This window comes from Pelodiscus sinensis, chromosome 3, assembly GCF_049634645.1.
Source record: "Pelodiscus sinensis isolate JC-2024 chromosome 3, ASM4963464v1, whole genome shotgun sequence".
In the NCBI taxonomy this organism is placed as follows: domain Eukaryota; kingdom Metazoa; phylum Chordata; order Testudines; family Trionychidae; genus Pelodiscus; species Pelodiscus sinensis.
The window spans coordinates 135,321,724-135,338,616 of NC_134713.1; positions in this window are offsets into that span (position 1 = coordinate 135,321,724).

Consider the following 16,893-nt stretch of genomic DNA (forward strand, 5'->3'; position numbering starts at 1 on the left):
CCCCTGGTGTTAGTAGTGGTACCTGAAGACTGTTCTCACATAGGCTAGCTACTTTCATCCCTAAAGGTTCATGAGGCACCTGAGAACCCCCTGGCCATCATTCCATTATTTCAGAATGTAATGCTGGCCCCATACTGGTAGAGAGTCTGCATGTGCTCACTTCCCAAAGCAGCTACAGTTCTTTTAGGACTGGTTCGTTCAGGTGGTGATAAGACCAGAGTTTCCTGTTTTACAGCAGCTTGACATATCGTTATCTATATCCAAGGGTTTCATCCAAAGCCCACTGAGGTAAATGAGGAGACTCTGATCGATTGCAGTGGTCATTGAATTTGTCTTCACGTGCAGCTACTATCTCATCTGGAGTCTCTCTCATGACCACATAGATGAGGTACAGTTAAGTTTGGGAGCGACTCACCATTCGTTTCATTGCTTGGATCTGAATGGAAGGAACCAACAAACCAGTACTGTACTCAGTTCTACAAATGGAGAAACTGGGAGAAAACAAGCACTTACAATGGTAAAAACATTGCAGAGGCCCAAATAGAGTTTGTAAATAAGTACTCCTGTATTCTGTGGTGCTTGGACAGTTTTAGTGATAATCAAGTGAGTCTGGGATTAGGAGTAGCAATGTTCTTTGTAAGTTTTTTCCATCCATGTGTGGAATAAATATTGTTCTGTGTGCCAAAGCATCTGCAGATGTGCACCACCAATAGAAATACATACTTACTGGCTGTGGTTAATCTGCTAATAAATGAATCTCTCCTGGGCAGCCACCCAAACACACAGCTTCCAGGGAACACTGTTTAGGAGAATGCATCACATTTTTTTTTCAAAAAAGCATCTTAGGTTGTAAGGCACAGCTTTTTAAAGATATGTAGGCATTGCTCTGTTTGGTGTTGCAATCCCATTTTCAAAGGGGATTTAGGCATTTATGGCTAGATGCATGTTACAAAGCAATGGTACAAGGCAGACTTTGAGGTTTCCGGTTGCCAATTGCATACGGCCTAGATTTGCAAATCAACCGTTCAAATAGCAAAGCATGGCTTTGAAGATGAATGCCAAGAATGAGTTAGCTTTGCTAAAAAACAAATACCCCAAAATAGTAATGTGGGAATTAGAAGCAGTTACGTGGCTTTTTGAAAAAATCCAGTTTCCAGATAGTTTCCTTTCCTGTCTTTTCTTTTTCTGTTTTTAAGCATTGAGTAATAATTTGTTAAACTAAAATTATTTTGTAAAATATAATAAAAATAAATATGCATATATGCCATTTGGGAAGCGTTATGTGTTTCAGGGGCATATGTAGTTGGCTTTGTCTATAACACTGGCTATCACTCTCTGGCAAGATTCTCAAACTGTGAGTTAAGAAAATCTAGATAGTGACCTGGGCCCTGATTTGGCTAAACACTTAAGCATGCACTTAAAGTTGATTGGGGCTGAACTGGAGCCATAACACTGGCTCTAGGCCTTATTTCCAGCTGCTAAAGTGTATTAAAAGCAGCTAAAATACATTAAATACTTTATTTTTTTCTCTGGTAAGCAATTGTAGCTGCCCCAGGGATGGTATGTGATCATGAATAGATGAAGGTGGTCTCTGCAGTCAAGACCATCAGGAAAGCTGTTGTCCCACAAACAGTCTCTGTATTAACATGCAGTACATACTGTGAAGATGTTTTAAGAATTCCTGGCAAAGTAGTGATGTTTGAATCAAGCAAAGTTGGTCCTAATATATTGGGGGGAGGGGGGGGGAAGAGGTTTAGAAAGGAAAATACAAGTATTATGATGAATTTCTTATTTAGTATTTATGTTGGCTTCACTGTGATAGGTTTTGTACCTTTGCATATGAAGACCTAGCGCCTGCCCTGAACAGCTTGCAGGCTTTGTCTACACTATTCTTGCTTAATCAGTATGGCTAGGTCAGAGAAGCCCCCTTGTGGAGAGGGAGTTTATATTGGCAAAACCATTCCTGTTAATGAAATCACCTCCTCAAGTGGCATAAGCTATTGTGGCAGGAGCACCTCTTGCTGATGTAGCCGTATTTAGCTTTGGACTTTTGCCAGCATATCTAGGCTAGATGAGTTGTATGATTTTTTTCTCCCTAGCCAACATAATGATGCTAGCAGAACTTGGTAAGCCCCAAGAAAATTTAGGATTCAAAAAACAGATTTGTAGACAAATAAATCCCCCCAAAGTAAAGAAAGACAAGAATAATAAGAAACATGGCATAGAAACCGCCCTGTTTGATTTCAGTGGTTAGTGAGTCCAGCTGCTGTTCTCATTGACGTTGGTGGCAAAACTCCCACTGATTCCAGTGAGTGCAGTAACAACCCAAACTCCCCCCTAGGAGATCCTTAGTTCATTGTTGTTATGACAAAATTCTTCCCCTCTCCTTTCCTTCATAGACCTTTTTTAAAAAATATAATAAAACCTCAATTATTTGCTCAATGTGGGGTCTGATTCATTGACTTCAGTGTACTTGCCTAAAGAGGGACCCCCTACGTGAATAATTTTCTTTCTAAATACTTCTCTATGAATTCTCTGAATGCTACTGATTACATGGATAAAAACATGTTATAACAAGTGAAATTTACCCTTTGATCTTGAGCTCTTCAGTGTGACACAGGCTCTTTTTACTTCTCTCTTATTCATTGTTTGTTCAATACATGGGCTAAAGAAGCCCTATGAAGCAGCCGTTTTCTTCTGGGATAGGTGATATAGAAAGATAATAATGCGCAATGTAATTTAGGATAAGATGCAAGAAGTCAGCATAACAAATAATCAATATCAATGTGAGAGGTAGGACAAGGTTCACAGTATCAGGAAAGATCTAGCAACATAGACTAAGTGCAGCTGGAAGATTTTGAGTCAAATCCCACCTTCCTTATATCCAGAAAAAGACCTATGGAATCTTACCCTTTTTACCCTAAATGCAAAATATCTAATAATACCTGATGCTTCCCCCTCCTCCCACTAAAAAGTGTGCTTCCTTCAGCTTGTTCATAAAACCACAAAACTATGTACTATTAACACAGCTCAATATCAAACTCCTTACCCCCTTTAATTTGCTCTTTTCCACCTTTTTTAGCCTTGGCCCTATATAAGTTTTAAAATGCTGTTTGAGGACTCACCACTATTTTATGTTAAAATCATGGTTTACTTTTTAATCAAGATAGAAATTAGCAGTGACTGTATAACCTATGCTTTTGCCCCTTTCCCCTTTTCCACCCTAATGCTCTCATTAGTCACTCACAAAGAAACAGGGTAGAATTGATCTGGGCAAAATTTCAATTTTTTTTCTTGAAAAAAAAATACAGATTTGTGTTGACTAAAATGCTTTGCAATATAATGTCACATTCCCTGAATTGCTTTGGTTGAAACCTCCATTCCCCCCTCCCCCACTTGCACCCCAGTTTTTCATTTCAAGATTTTCAAAAGAATGAATGTTTCGACTGGTTTCAGTTCAACTATTTTTGGTTTCAAAACCCAAAACCGTTTTATGGAGTTTAAACAAAAAAGATTTTTTTTCTTGTTGGTTCCTCCAGTGAACAAAGCAAAACAAAATAGAACAGCTATTCTCAGCTCTCTAGTTCTGAGACCTACATGTTCATACTTCTTCCCTCAGCTTCATCTTTTTTTTTTTAAAGTGCAATGATAGGATTGTGCTTCAACATCAGTCCCATCAAACAGAGAGGAGTATGTCTACATTTCTGAACAAACCTGCAAAAGGCTCTGGCTCTCTTCCTCTCCTGAGTTTTTGTTTTTACAGAAACAAAGTTCCTGAGACAACTCTGTTTTAGTGGCTGAGCTGGAACTGTTGGTCTGATTGAAGGCAGGGGAAATTTGACTATTGACTTTAGTGGAAACAGGTTAGGACCCTCAGTACACAATGGGCATAGCTGCACTGCAAAAAACCAACCAACCAAATGAAAAATGAAGCAGAGGGCCTCAGAGTCTGGGTTAACTGACTGGCTCACACTAAAAATAGCATCCATGTTCCAGCTCTCTAGCTGGAGCTTTAAATCCTGGCAAACAAAGTTGGATTTCTCTAGCCCAAGCAGGAACATCTACTCTGCTATTTTTAGGCCTGTTGCCGAAGTCCCATGCGTTTGAGTGATTTGACCTAAGTTCTGAGAGTCTCTGCCAGAGGGTTGTGCGTGTATGTGTGGAGGGGGGGAGTGGACGGGAGAAGAGCGGGAAAAGTGAAGACCTCCCCAGTGAGGACAAAGGGACACAAACCAGACTGTGGGCCATTTCAGAGTTCAACCAATAGCTAGTCAAAACTCTTATTGTGGACCCAAGGGCTTTTTGCACTATGTTCCTGCTTCCAAAGTCTTCATTTCTTAAGTCTTAACTATCATAATGAATAGCTTGAATAGGAAGCACATTGCCTTACGTATCATCACGGCAGCCAATGGGAAGAAGCAAAAGGGGCAGCTGCCTTGGGGGCTGGCAATTTAAAAAGGCCTGGGGGTCCTGTCAGCAGCTGGAGCCCTGGGCCCTTTAAATCTCAGGCTATGTCTAGACTACGCGGAAGATTCGAAAGCGGATATGCAAATTCCTTGGAAATTTCCATATCGTCTTCTGATTTCACTTTTAAAAGCAGAGCTTTTGAAAGTGAAAGTAGTCAGGACGCGGCTTTTTCAGCAACCCCTCCCCCTTTTTCGAAAAGCCGCTCTTCCTCAAAAAATGAAGTTTACGCAGCTTTTCGAAAAAGGGGCAAGGAGTTGCCAAAAAAGTTGCATCCCGACTACTTTCACTTTCAAAAGCTCTTCTTTTGAAAGTGAAATCGGAAGAAGATATGCAAATTTCCGTGGAATTTGCATATCCTCTTTTGAATCTTCCATATAGTCTAGACAAGCCAGAGCTTGCACGGCGTGCTCTGGGCACCCTGAAGGGCTTGCTGGTGGAGGCTAGCCCCAGACCTGCTCCTTGCCCCTGAGTCCCCGTCCCTTCTGGAGACATTGAGCAAAGCCCTCTCCCACTTTGCCCAGGGGCCCGGCAAGCCTCTCTGCAGTCCTGAGTACCATCAACAATGAGCAGTCACATTCTGTGATGTGAACAACATATAAAAAATATAACAAAAGCTCACAAGCAATTTGAATATTTTCCTCTAGCATTAGAAATTCCAGAGCATTGATTTTACCATCATAGGAGTGGAGGCATACAAATAAAGTATTAGTGGTTAGAGCTTTCTTCGCTATCCGCCATGCATATCAGCAAAGTGCAAGACATACCTGACACAACAATGACACGCCAGAGCTGAAAAGCTACTGAATGATGCGCCTTCCAGTTCACTGCCATGCACTCCACATGTGTCAGAACACAACTGCAGGAGAAACAATTTCCATTTAGTGTTCTCTCACACATGGAATGCTATTCTGACTTTCCACCCGTGCCACTCCATTGTCTTCACCTTCTCATTAATGCAGGGTGTTGTCAGCATAATCAAGCCCATTGTGTTCTGAAACAGTTATGCAAAATGAAAAAAAAATATTTTCAGTTCATATAAGTAGCTAGCATAAAGGTACAGACTTGGCTCACTTACTAAATGAGGCTTATTATTAACTACTGTGGATAATACATGTGTAACGGATGAAAAATATACATTCATATTATAGCCTTCTTTGCTACATTACACGCTTGAGTTTCTGATGTACCTGAAAAGTATGTCAAAATGATTCGGTTCTGTTCAGATGAGAACTGACCCATGTAACTACCTATGAAAAGAGATTTCTCCCTCTCTCCTTTGGCATTAGGAGTAGAGATATGCAGAATACAGGCTCTAGCTTTCATAGGGCTCCCCTTGTCTATGTGTAGAGTAGGTAGTCTTATTTTATTCTGCCACTTCTTAAAGAAGGAGATGGATCTGAATTGTAGCCCCATACTGCCTTTGAAATTCCAAGTGCCCATGATGTACACTGTAGCAGGAAAATTAAGTTAATAGATGGTATGTATTTGGTACATTGGAAGATTAAAGTAACAGTAATTCTCTAGTCTTCACTCTGACCCCAGTGGGCCATGATTTTTTTCCATTAGGAATGTTTTATGCAACCCACATTAGTGCTTACCCATATAAGTGTGATACTGTTGCAAAAAAAAAAAGGAAATATGATTCTGGAATGCATTAACAGGAGTGTTGTGAGCAAGACACAAGACACATTCTTCCACTCTACTCTGCACTGGTTAGGCCTCAGTTGGAGTATTGTGTCCAGTTCTGGGCACCACATTTCAAGAAAGATGTGGAGAAATTGGAGAAGGGCAACAGGAATGATTAAAGGTCTAGAGAACATGATAGCGTTTTTCAGGTATCTAAAGGATGTCACAAAGAGGAGGGAGAAAAATTGTTCTCCTTGGCCTCTGATGATAGGACAAGAAGCAATGAGCTTAAACTGCAGCAAGGAAGGTTTAGGTTGAATATTAGGAAAAAATTCCTAACTGTCACAGTGGTTAAACCCTGGAATAAGTTGCCTAGGGAGGTTGTGGAATCTCGATCTCTGGAGATATTTAAGAGCAGGTTAGATAGACATCTATCAGGGATGGTCTAGATGGTACTGGGTCCTGCCATGAGGGAAGGAGACTGGACTTGATGACCTCTCGAGGTCCCTTCCTGTTCTAGTGGTCTATGATTCTATTATTCTAAGTGCTTACCCACTAGTGCTTATCCATAAACGCTTACAGCACATGGGACAGAAATCAGATACTGCATCACATAGGGAGTGTTAGCTCAGACTGCAGCAATCTCTGTTTCAATACTCAGTGGGACAGCCAAGATGGATGTTCCATATTTACATATGCTAAAACATTTGGTAAGAGTTTGATTCTTGTAGGAAGTCAGGCTACATTCTGCAGCCCCATCTTATAAATTGGGCCTGACCTAATTCACAGCCATGCACAATGCATCATGAACTGTGAAACCTAGTGTCCTCCTGTAAAATCTGGCCTTTTGTGTGCTTTTACCCAATATTATACAGATTTCATGGGGGAATCCAGCTTTCTCAATTTGGGGGTTCCTGATCCAAAACAGAGTTGCAGAGGACTCACAAAGTCATTTGAAGGAGGGGTCCCGTATTGTCGTCCTTACTTCTGCTCTGCCTTCAGAGCCGGGGAATTGGAGAATGGTGGGTTTAATGTTGGCCGGGTGTCCCGCTTTGAAGATAGCACCCCACCAGCAGCCGGGCATAAGTAAAGGTGGTAATACCATACCCATGTTGCCCTTATCTCTGTACTTTCAGAACTGGGTGGCCAGAGAGAGGCGGCTGCTGACTAACAGTCCAGCTCTGCAGGCTGCAGTGCAGAAGTAAGAGTTGCAATATCATACCATGGCCATTGTGACCGCTGCTGGTGGTAGCTCTGCTTTTGCAACTGGATTTCTGGGCAGCAGCCATCACTCTCCAGCTGCCCAGCTCTGAAGGCAGTGCTGCTGCCAGCAACTGCACAGAAGTAAAGGCAGCAATACTGCAATCCCCATAAAATAACCTTGTGACTCTCCCTCCCCCCTCGCCACCTTTTTTGGCTCAGGACCAGTGTTCCCTTTGCGCTGGGTGGCAGCATAGCTTCACAGGTGATTAATCAGCCACACCAGGTCAGTCAGCTCCCTGCATGGAACCCTGAGCCTCTGAGTGGGCAGGGCTGATTAATCACCTGTGAAGCTGTGCTGATGTGCACCTTAGAGGGAACACTGCTCAGGATCCCTACAAGTACAAACACTGTGAAATTTCAGACATAAATACCTGAAATCATGACATTTACAATTTTCAAAATCCTATTACTATGAAATTGTCTAACATGGATCATGAATTTGGTAGGGCTAAAATTATGAGAATCAATGTTATCTTTTGGGGGAGAAGGTTGGATGTCTTAATTTGCTGTGGAAGGAGTGTCATCCTTCACATTGAATCTCAGGATTTTATTAGTTGAAATCATGTACTTAGCATAATTCAAGTCTTTTATTTTAATAATCTCTCCAGCCTTCACGTCAAAGACAAATAATTGTTAATCAAATGTTATAAATTGACAAAATAGTAAGTAATTAACCAGCTTTGGAAAAAATACAATTTTCCTGAAGACCAGAAAATCCCCCTTGAAGTCTTTTCTAGCTCACGGGTAACTATGTGCAGTTTTAATCAGCTTTGTTAAACATATATTATGTAACCAAAATCTTGGAAACGTTCCAATGCCATTTCTCTTTATTGTATAATTATGTAATTAGGCAAGATTTCTTTTCCAGGGGTGCTGATTATATTCTCTTCAGTCATGCATGAGGAAGATTTTCCTGCCCTTACATGTTCCACAATCAAGGTCCCACAACAGTCCCTGATGTTGCATTCTCTTTTATTCTGAATTGTTTATTCTTTACCCTTATTTATCAGTCTCTTTCTGGACAAGCATTATGGCGAAGCTGATATAAATGTTAATCCACAAAAAGGCAACCAGGGCATGATAATAATTAACAAAAAAATATTTAATGTGTTTCCAGAGTCTGCCATAGTCTGAAAACAATTAGCAGGGGCTGATCCTTCTGTCATAGAGACCCTTAACAAAACTCCCATTGGCATTCAGAATTTATGTTAAAAAGCATGACTTCTTGGAAAGATAGATCGGGAGGGAGAATGTATCAGTTCAGCAACTGCACTGGGGAGGGGAACAGCAACAAGCTATTACAGAACTCTGTAATGTGATGTGGAGTCCCCATGACATGTGGGAATGGCTGCAGTATGAAGAGTTAGCCCAATCTCTATGAGTATTGATGGCTTAGGGGGAACAGGCTGAGAGAATGACTGGCCCCAGATTCCTTGCTGGCCACAGAACTAGTAAGAAAATCCACCCTGACTTCCTTCTGCCAGTCCCAATGCACATTGGAGAGAAATGTCACTCCAGAGCAGAGTTTCAGCCCTGCCCGAGAGATGACAGTGCACTGATTGGTCCAGAGAAAACTAGCTTTAATTAGGTGGCATGTATTCAGGGCTGTAGAAAGGAGCCATGCAGCTTAGACAAGGGCACCAGTGGCTGCTGCTGAAGGAAGGAGGCAGTCCAACAACAGCCACAGTGTGGGTCTGGGGAATCCAACTAGGGAGCTGTCAAGCTGTCTGAAATGTCTCATGACCATAGTCTGCCTAGAACTCACTACCACAAACTGGTAGTGAATGCTATACTTAGATTTCACCAAGTGTAACAAGCATGAAGTGTGAACTCCTCAAGCATTATAACATACCTAGTATGATGTCACAGAAAGTCCCGTTGGGCACTCTGATCTATCTTGCAAGACAGCTTTTGTGATATATAGTCCCTTAAACTAAAAAAAATCTCAACAATATTCAGGTTACTCCAAATCCCAAAAGGACCCGTCACCCAGGCAAGTTGTACTCCTCCGATCACATACCCAAAACAACGTTTGTAGACAAGTCAGTAACAAATTAAAGATTTATTAACTAGAAAAAAGAAGCAAAGTTACATACTAGGTTAAAGCAGGTAAATGTATTCACACATACGAGATACAGTCTTAGGTCCCAAATGATGACAGTAGCTGCTAATATGAAAGCTTCATATGTTCTTTACAGCTAACCTCCTTCAGGGAACTGATGGGCAGGATACTTGGGACACTAACATGATGGGGGACAGCGGCTACTATAATATGCAAGCTTTATATGTTCTTTACAGCTAAGACTCCCCCAGGGAACTGATGGGCAGGATCCCCTGGGATGCTAACATGAAGGAGAAAGGAATCCTGAAGAGCTGGCTGTATTTTAAAGCAGCCTTATTAAGGGCACAGGAACAAACCATCCCGATGTGCAGTAAGAAAAGTAAATATGGTATGTGACCAGCTTAGCTTAACAGTGAAATCCCTGGTGAGCTTAAACATAAATGGGAAGCTTACAAGAAGTGAAAACTTGGACAGATAACTAGGGAAGAGTATAAATATATTGCTCGAGCATGCATGGGTGTAATCAGGAAGGCCAAAGTGCAATTGGAATTGCAGCTAGAAAAGGATGTGAAAGGTAACAAGATAGGTTTCTACGGGCATGTTAGCAATAAGAAGATGGTCAGGAAAGGTGTGGGACCCTTAGGGTAGGTCTACACTGAACCTGGAGCTTGAAATAAACTAGGCAATTTGAGCTATGAAATTATGTACCTTATTTTAAGTCAATTTTGAAATATCTTATTTTGTAATTTGGTGTGGTCTACAGCTGCTAGTGTGGAGAATAGCAACCATTACACCTCTCTATAAAAGAGGTGCCAGGGTGACCATGAGAACTGCAGAGAAGATAAAATAAAAGTCTAAGAAGAAATTTGGTCAAAATAAGCATTATAAATGCAACGATACTGCGATCCTCTATGATAGCCACAAACCAGCAAGGTTTTGCAAAGGAAAATCATACACCTCTAATCTACTAGATTTTTTTTTCTGTGTGTGAATATAGTTATGGCTAATGGAGAATTAGACGACAGGGTTGATTTTTTTTAACTTTAACAAAGTTTTCATACAAAGCTATTAAGAAGAGTTACTGGTCATGTGGAGAAAGGCAAACTATTGACATAAATTTGAAAATGACAAAGACACAAACTAAAAAGAGTACAAATATAGATCCCATTTTCCGTGTGCTAAAAGATTAACAGTAGGGAGAGGGCTGACAAACTCCAAGCTAGAATATGTTGTTTAATGATCTGGAAAAGGGTAAAGAGGAAGGTGTCAGAGTTTTCATAATTATTTCAGTTAATACTAGAACACTGAAACTTTCAGAAGGATTGAACACAGCTGGGTGACTGGGCAACATGTCAGATTAAATTCATTGTTGACAAATGTAAACATTTGAACTACTTGTACAATTCACTGTTTTCTAGTTTAATGGTAACAATTCTGGGTGTCATTGTGCAGATCTCCGTAGAGCGGATCTTCTGCTCATTGAACAGGGATGGTAAAAACAGCAGGAAAAAGTTCAAAAGCATAAACTATGGGATAGAAAATAACATGTAATGCCATTAAGGTAGTGTTCTGCCAGCCTCTGGAATTTGTTGGAATCTCATCTCCATCTTTCTTTGCCTCATTTAAAACTTACTAGCTCTCCAGATTCAGCTTTTCTTTATCCAGTGTGTCTTTGTTTGCACAATCAAGAGAGGGTTTTCTGACATCTACTATCTTATGAAGCAGGCATTTTTTAGCCTCCACATTATTTAGACTTGGGAGGAATATGTTTGCCTTGTAAGTGTCGGGAAATTATTTCTCTATACACTCACAAACAGATGAAAAATATTTCCATCAATAATCAAAAGTTATAGAGAGACAAAGGAAAATGCAGCTTGAGAATTCAGAGTTGCATTTAAGGATATTTACTTAGAATATCTGGCATGTGATATCAACAATTGGAATTGTAGTGGTTATAAAGCTTTAATTTTTTTGAATCTGTCCTCTGTCATTATATAGTTGTCTGACCATTCGCATAATTTCTCTCATCTGTCAATAAAAACTTGGTAAAAATAAAAAAAGGCTTAAAATAAAAATTGGAATTATATTCTAAACAATTGAATTCTGCTGAGCCCAATTATGTTCTGGCTTCTTGGATCAGTTATCTGGACAAGCTGAAAGTAATGAATGTATGATGGGAAAATCTAAAGTAAACTTTGTAGAAAAATCAACCATTGTTGTCTAGCATTGGCTGGGGACCTCAAGCTTCATGGTAACGGGTGAATTTTTTAGAATATGTCGACACTGCAACACTGTTTTGAAATAACTGGTGCTATTCTGAAATAACTTAGTCCATGCCTACACAGAAGGCAGTTATTTTAAAATAGTGTCAAAATACTGTCAAGCTGCAGGACTTCTTACTCCAACTCCTGTAACCCTCATTGTACGAGGAGTAAGGGAAATCGGTGGAAGAGCGTTTATTTCAGAATAAGTGCTGTGTAGATGCTCCCTATTTCAAAATAAGTTACGCAATTGACGCAGCTGAATTTGCGTAGCTTATTTTGAGTTAAGCCCTGTTGTATAGACACACCCTTAGGGTATGTCAAGAAGTTTACTCGACCAAGGGAAATGAAGCGGCGATTTAAATAATCGTCACTTCATTTAAATCAAAATGGCCGCCATGCTGTGCCTATCAGCTGTTTGTCGGCACAACGTGACAGTTTAGATGGGGATCTGCCGACCCCAGAACCCTTTGTCAGCAGATCCTGTATGCCTCGCCTCGTGAAACGTTTCACGAGGCATACAGGATCTGCCGACAAAGGGTTCTGGGGTTGGCAGATCCCCATCTAGACTGCCACGCTGTGCCGACAAACAGCTGATAGGCACAGCGTGGCAGCCATTTTGATTTAAATGAAGCGGCAATTATTTAAATCGCCGCTTCATTTCCCTTTGTCGTCCTGCCTCATCTACATGGCTCTGTCGACAGAGCCATGTAGTCTAGACACACCCATAGTGTGTTCAGAGGGACGGTGTTGTTAAAGAGACAATGAATAAAATGAAAAACGGCGGTGGGGAAGGAAGCACATTTGTATTTCTGATGTATGTATTAAGATGGAGGTTAACATAGCTGACAATTCTAGTCAAAGTATTTTGGTATGAAAACAGGTGGCAGATCATCATCCATACTGTCCCCTTTATTCTTTCTTTGCAGACCATTTCATAATGTGTATATTCTTGTTATGTTAGAAGGTGCCAAGCCGTTTGACTAAAAAAGCTAAGTGCTAAATGTCTTGAGAGCTTTAGGCAGTTTTGTTCCTTGAATTGAGCAATTCACCTTAAAATAACAGTGTGATGTTTCCCTAGAGAGATGAAATCCCAAGCCTGATCTGTCATAACCAATAAAAGCAGAACTTTGTCATTCAAACAGTCAGCAAAGACCTCAGGGGAAGAGGAATTAATGGAATTTATGAATGTGTTGCTGTTGGCTGAACATGTGTGCTGTACAGCTGTTGAAGTATAGAATTAAAAAAGCTATAGCACATCAGTAAGGTGATGCCTTTTCACTGGATTTCACTACATTTTAAAATATTATTTTGAAATTGACAAGAATAAAACTGAAAATAAACCTTCCTCCCAAGCAGAAGTAATGTGAATAAAATAAGAATTTGCTGGAATCCTCATGGAGAATCTGAAATGAATGAAAATAGTTAAGATTTAGGAAAGAACATATAACTATGCAGCCAGATCTAGTTAATATAAATCAATATTCTTAGTTCATGTTCATCCACTATAATTTGTGGAAATATATTTATAAAACTGATGAGTATTCAAAAACATATGGTTTTCATGAAAATGGTCTTGAATATATATCATACATTTTAATATTAATATTTATTTCTGAGATTGTGCATTGTAAGTGTGCTATTATTATGCTTTTCTTTGCAAATGTGCGAATCATCCAATCAAAAATGAAAATTTGTAACATATACCCAAAACTGAGACACAAATTCTTGTCTAACTTGCAGGGTGAAATTTAAGTATCTGCCTAGTTAGGAAATGCTTTTCACAAATGAATATACATATAGAAAATCAGATCTGTTTGTAAAGGAGTCCCAAATGCCAGTCACACAAAATTGAAACTTAACCAATCGATTACAAATAGTTAAATTTAACTGACTCTATAGATAGCTTTTTGAAATATGAAAAACATATTTCATTTTGAATGTCGTTTGCCTTTATTCTTTCCAAGTCCAGAAAGAGTTATGTTGAAGCAGCATAGACTTAATTTTGCCCCGAGATATGTATGATGTCAATATGAATTGCACAGAGGTGAAGGAAAGAATTTAGCTCTGTGAGAAGCTGTTCTTGCTGTGTTTCCTGGCCAGAATAGGCACTTCTGAAAATATTCAAAGAAAGCCTGTTCCGCTGAGATTTCCATTCCAATCTTGCAAACTCAAGTTTAAATAAACTTTGGATTAGTAGCTAAATTTTGCAGGTGATTGTGCTAACACTTTTGATTTGCATATCAATATAATATAACAAAAAAGGGCCTGGTCCCTCTCAAAGTATTAGTCACATGAGTAGTTCCACTGAAGTTACATGATAAGACAGCTTTTCAATCAGTACCATGAATCAGTGATGTACATTTTTAGGCTCTTACTAGTGAAGTAATTGCAAAACTCCCACTTCCGTTAGTAGGAGTTGGAGATTCCATATCAATAAAAGGACTCTGAAAATAATGAATCCAGACGGCATCCTACAAAAATGTGAGCTCTTGATTCCCATGTGTTGCCCATTAATACCAGTAGAATTATTTGTGTGTGCAAAGTACAGTACATAGGGAAATAATTACAAAAGTTTGTTTTATAATCAGAATGTCATGAAAAAAATTCACAGCCCACTATTACTTAAAATTAGTCACTTATTAAATATAAAGAGAAAAAATAGTTCCCTGTCATTTCCTGTCATAATTACTCTTTTGAATCATTAGTCGGATACATTTCTAGATCATAGACAGCTAGATTCTAGTCTAGTCCATATGTGAGCACATAATGGGAAAGGGGAGATTCAGTCTTATTACACAGAATAAAAGCCAGATAGGATTACAGGATCCTGGTGGCCACAGCTGAATGAGGGGATAAGAGTCAGACCCTTCTGCACTGAGAGTCAAGCTAACCAGCCACACATGTTGATATATATCCTTAGAGGCATAGTAACCTGTGTGCTCCCATCTTAATCGGACACATATAGAATCCAAATATACTGAAACATATGAGGGAAGTTAGAAAATGAAAATTTGGGGCACAGAAGAAAGTCTGTCAATTGGGCCCCTTTGTATTTTTGAAAAGCTCCACCTTTCATCATTTGCATTTTTTTTTCACATAGGCACAATGGAACATAGTTATGAGTAGAGCCAGCCTTGCAAATCTGCAGATATCCAATTTATATCCGGCGGTATCCATATCCACGGATGTGGATACAGTTATCTGCTGCTCATTTTTGCCAATACAGATGCAGATACAAATTTTGGATCTAGAGCCCTACAAATGTGCATATCCAAGGGGATCTGCATCCACAAATGTCAACACAAATAGCCGCAACTCATTTTTGCCAACATGAATGAGGATACAGATGCAAATGTTGTATCTACGCAGGCATCTAGCTATGAGATGCAGCAGATGACTATGATTGTAAAACTGTTGTGTTTGTTTCACTGTCTTTTTCCTGATTAGATATTGGCTTTTCCCTTGTAAATCTCTTAATGGTCTTGCAATAAAAACATTTAATTTCCCATTTTCCTTCCACCCCAGTTAGGAGCTAAGCCAGTGATTTTCAAGCTTTTTTTTCTCATGACCCAGTTGTAGAAAATTGTTGATGCCTGTGACTGAACATAACTTGACTATAGTGTGGGCTCTGGCGTGGGGCTGAGGATAAGAGCTTCAGCTTTGGGGGGAGGTGGGTGTCAGGGCTGTGTCAGGAGGGGCTTGCCTCAAGCAGCTTCCAGGGAGCATTGTAGTGGAAGGGAAGGGAAGGAGCTAAGGCAGGCTTTATGGCTATTCTGAGTACCGCAGACCATCTATCCTGAGTACACAGAAGCAGCCAGCAGCAGGGTTTAGCCAATGGGAGTGCAGGGCTAGTGCTCAAGGCAGGAGCAGTGCACAGAGCCCTGTGTGCTCTTCTGTCCCCACCCCCCATCCTCACCTAGGAGCCGGGCCTTGCTACTGGCCACTTCTGGGGCGCAGCAATCTGCAATGCCAGGACAGGCAGGTAGCACTCCCACTGGTTACCCTGCAGCAATGAGTTCCAGTGCCTGACAATCCGCGACCCAGTATTGGGTCATTACCTGTAGTTTGAAAACCCCGGCTCTAAGCAATTGATTAAGATAAAGTAACTAAAGGTGATGGATGTTATCAAATTAAATAATGGATCAGCTGAACATTAGTATTAGTTGATACAGATAAATTCTCTGTCGAGCATTTTGCCGGAGTGGGATAAGCTGGATTCCGGCACTCTTCTCAAGGTCATGGGTTTGAAAACACAATCTAGTTCATTGTGAGAAAAAAGCCATCTAAAATTTGAAACTACAGTTAACTGTAGCCTGAGAGATGGCTTTTAATATTAGGCTTTTCTGAAACCATTGGTTAGAATGTATTAAAATCCAGAGGGTGGTCATGAGCTAGGCCTCAGAGGTTACCCTTCTGTTTCTGCACTGCAATGAGGCAGGAATAAATCTGTACAAGGTAGGAGTCAGTTACATGATCTGGTTTGACAGTTTGCCATGCTGCTTATCAGTAAGATGGGAAACAATTCACAGAATGATCCCCTTATTCATCTTAGTCTAAATAACTTCAATTGGGACCACTACAATGATTAAGAGCAACCCATGTGTATAAGGTTTAGATGGACTGAGCTCAGGGAGCGAGGAGGATGGAAGGAAATAAAATAGAAAGGGGGGGGGAGAATAAGCATTACTACTCAGAAGATACATCTACACAGCAGGGCTAAACTCAAAATGAGCTATGCAACTTGGGCTATGCTAATTGCATAGCTTAAGTCAAAATATTATTTTGAATTTGGGAATGTCTACACAGCACTTATTTCAAGAGAGAGCACTCTTCTTCTGACTTCCCATACTCCTCGTACAATGAGGTTTACAGGAGTTGCAGTAAGAAGTCCTCCAGCGTGACATTACCTTGAAAATATATCGGAATAACTGCTTGTATGTAGACGGGGACTGTTTTATTTAGGGATAATGTCTGTTATTCTGAAATAATGCTGCAGTGTAGATGTACCCAGAGGGAAAATTGTGGAAAAAGGTGATAGACTTATAAGGGTTTTATGTCCTCCCTCCATTACACCAAGTTAAAATGGCTTATGTCTTTATGGTGCTCATGGCATTTATTTTCTATTTCTATTATGTATCCATTTTCATATGTATTCTGGTAAAAAACACAGACAATTTTGAAAATATTCTTGCTTATGTAAATATCAAGAAT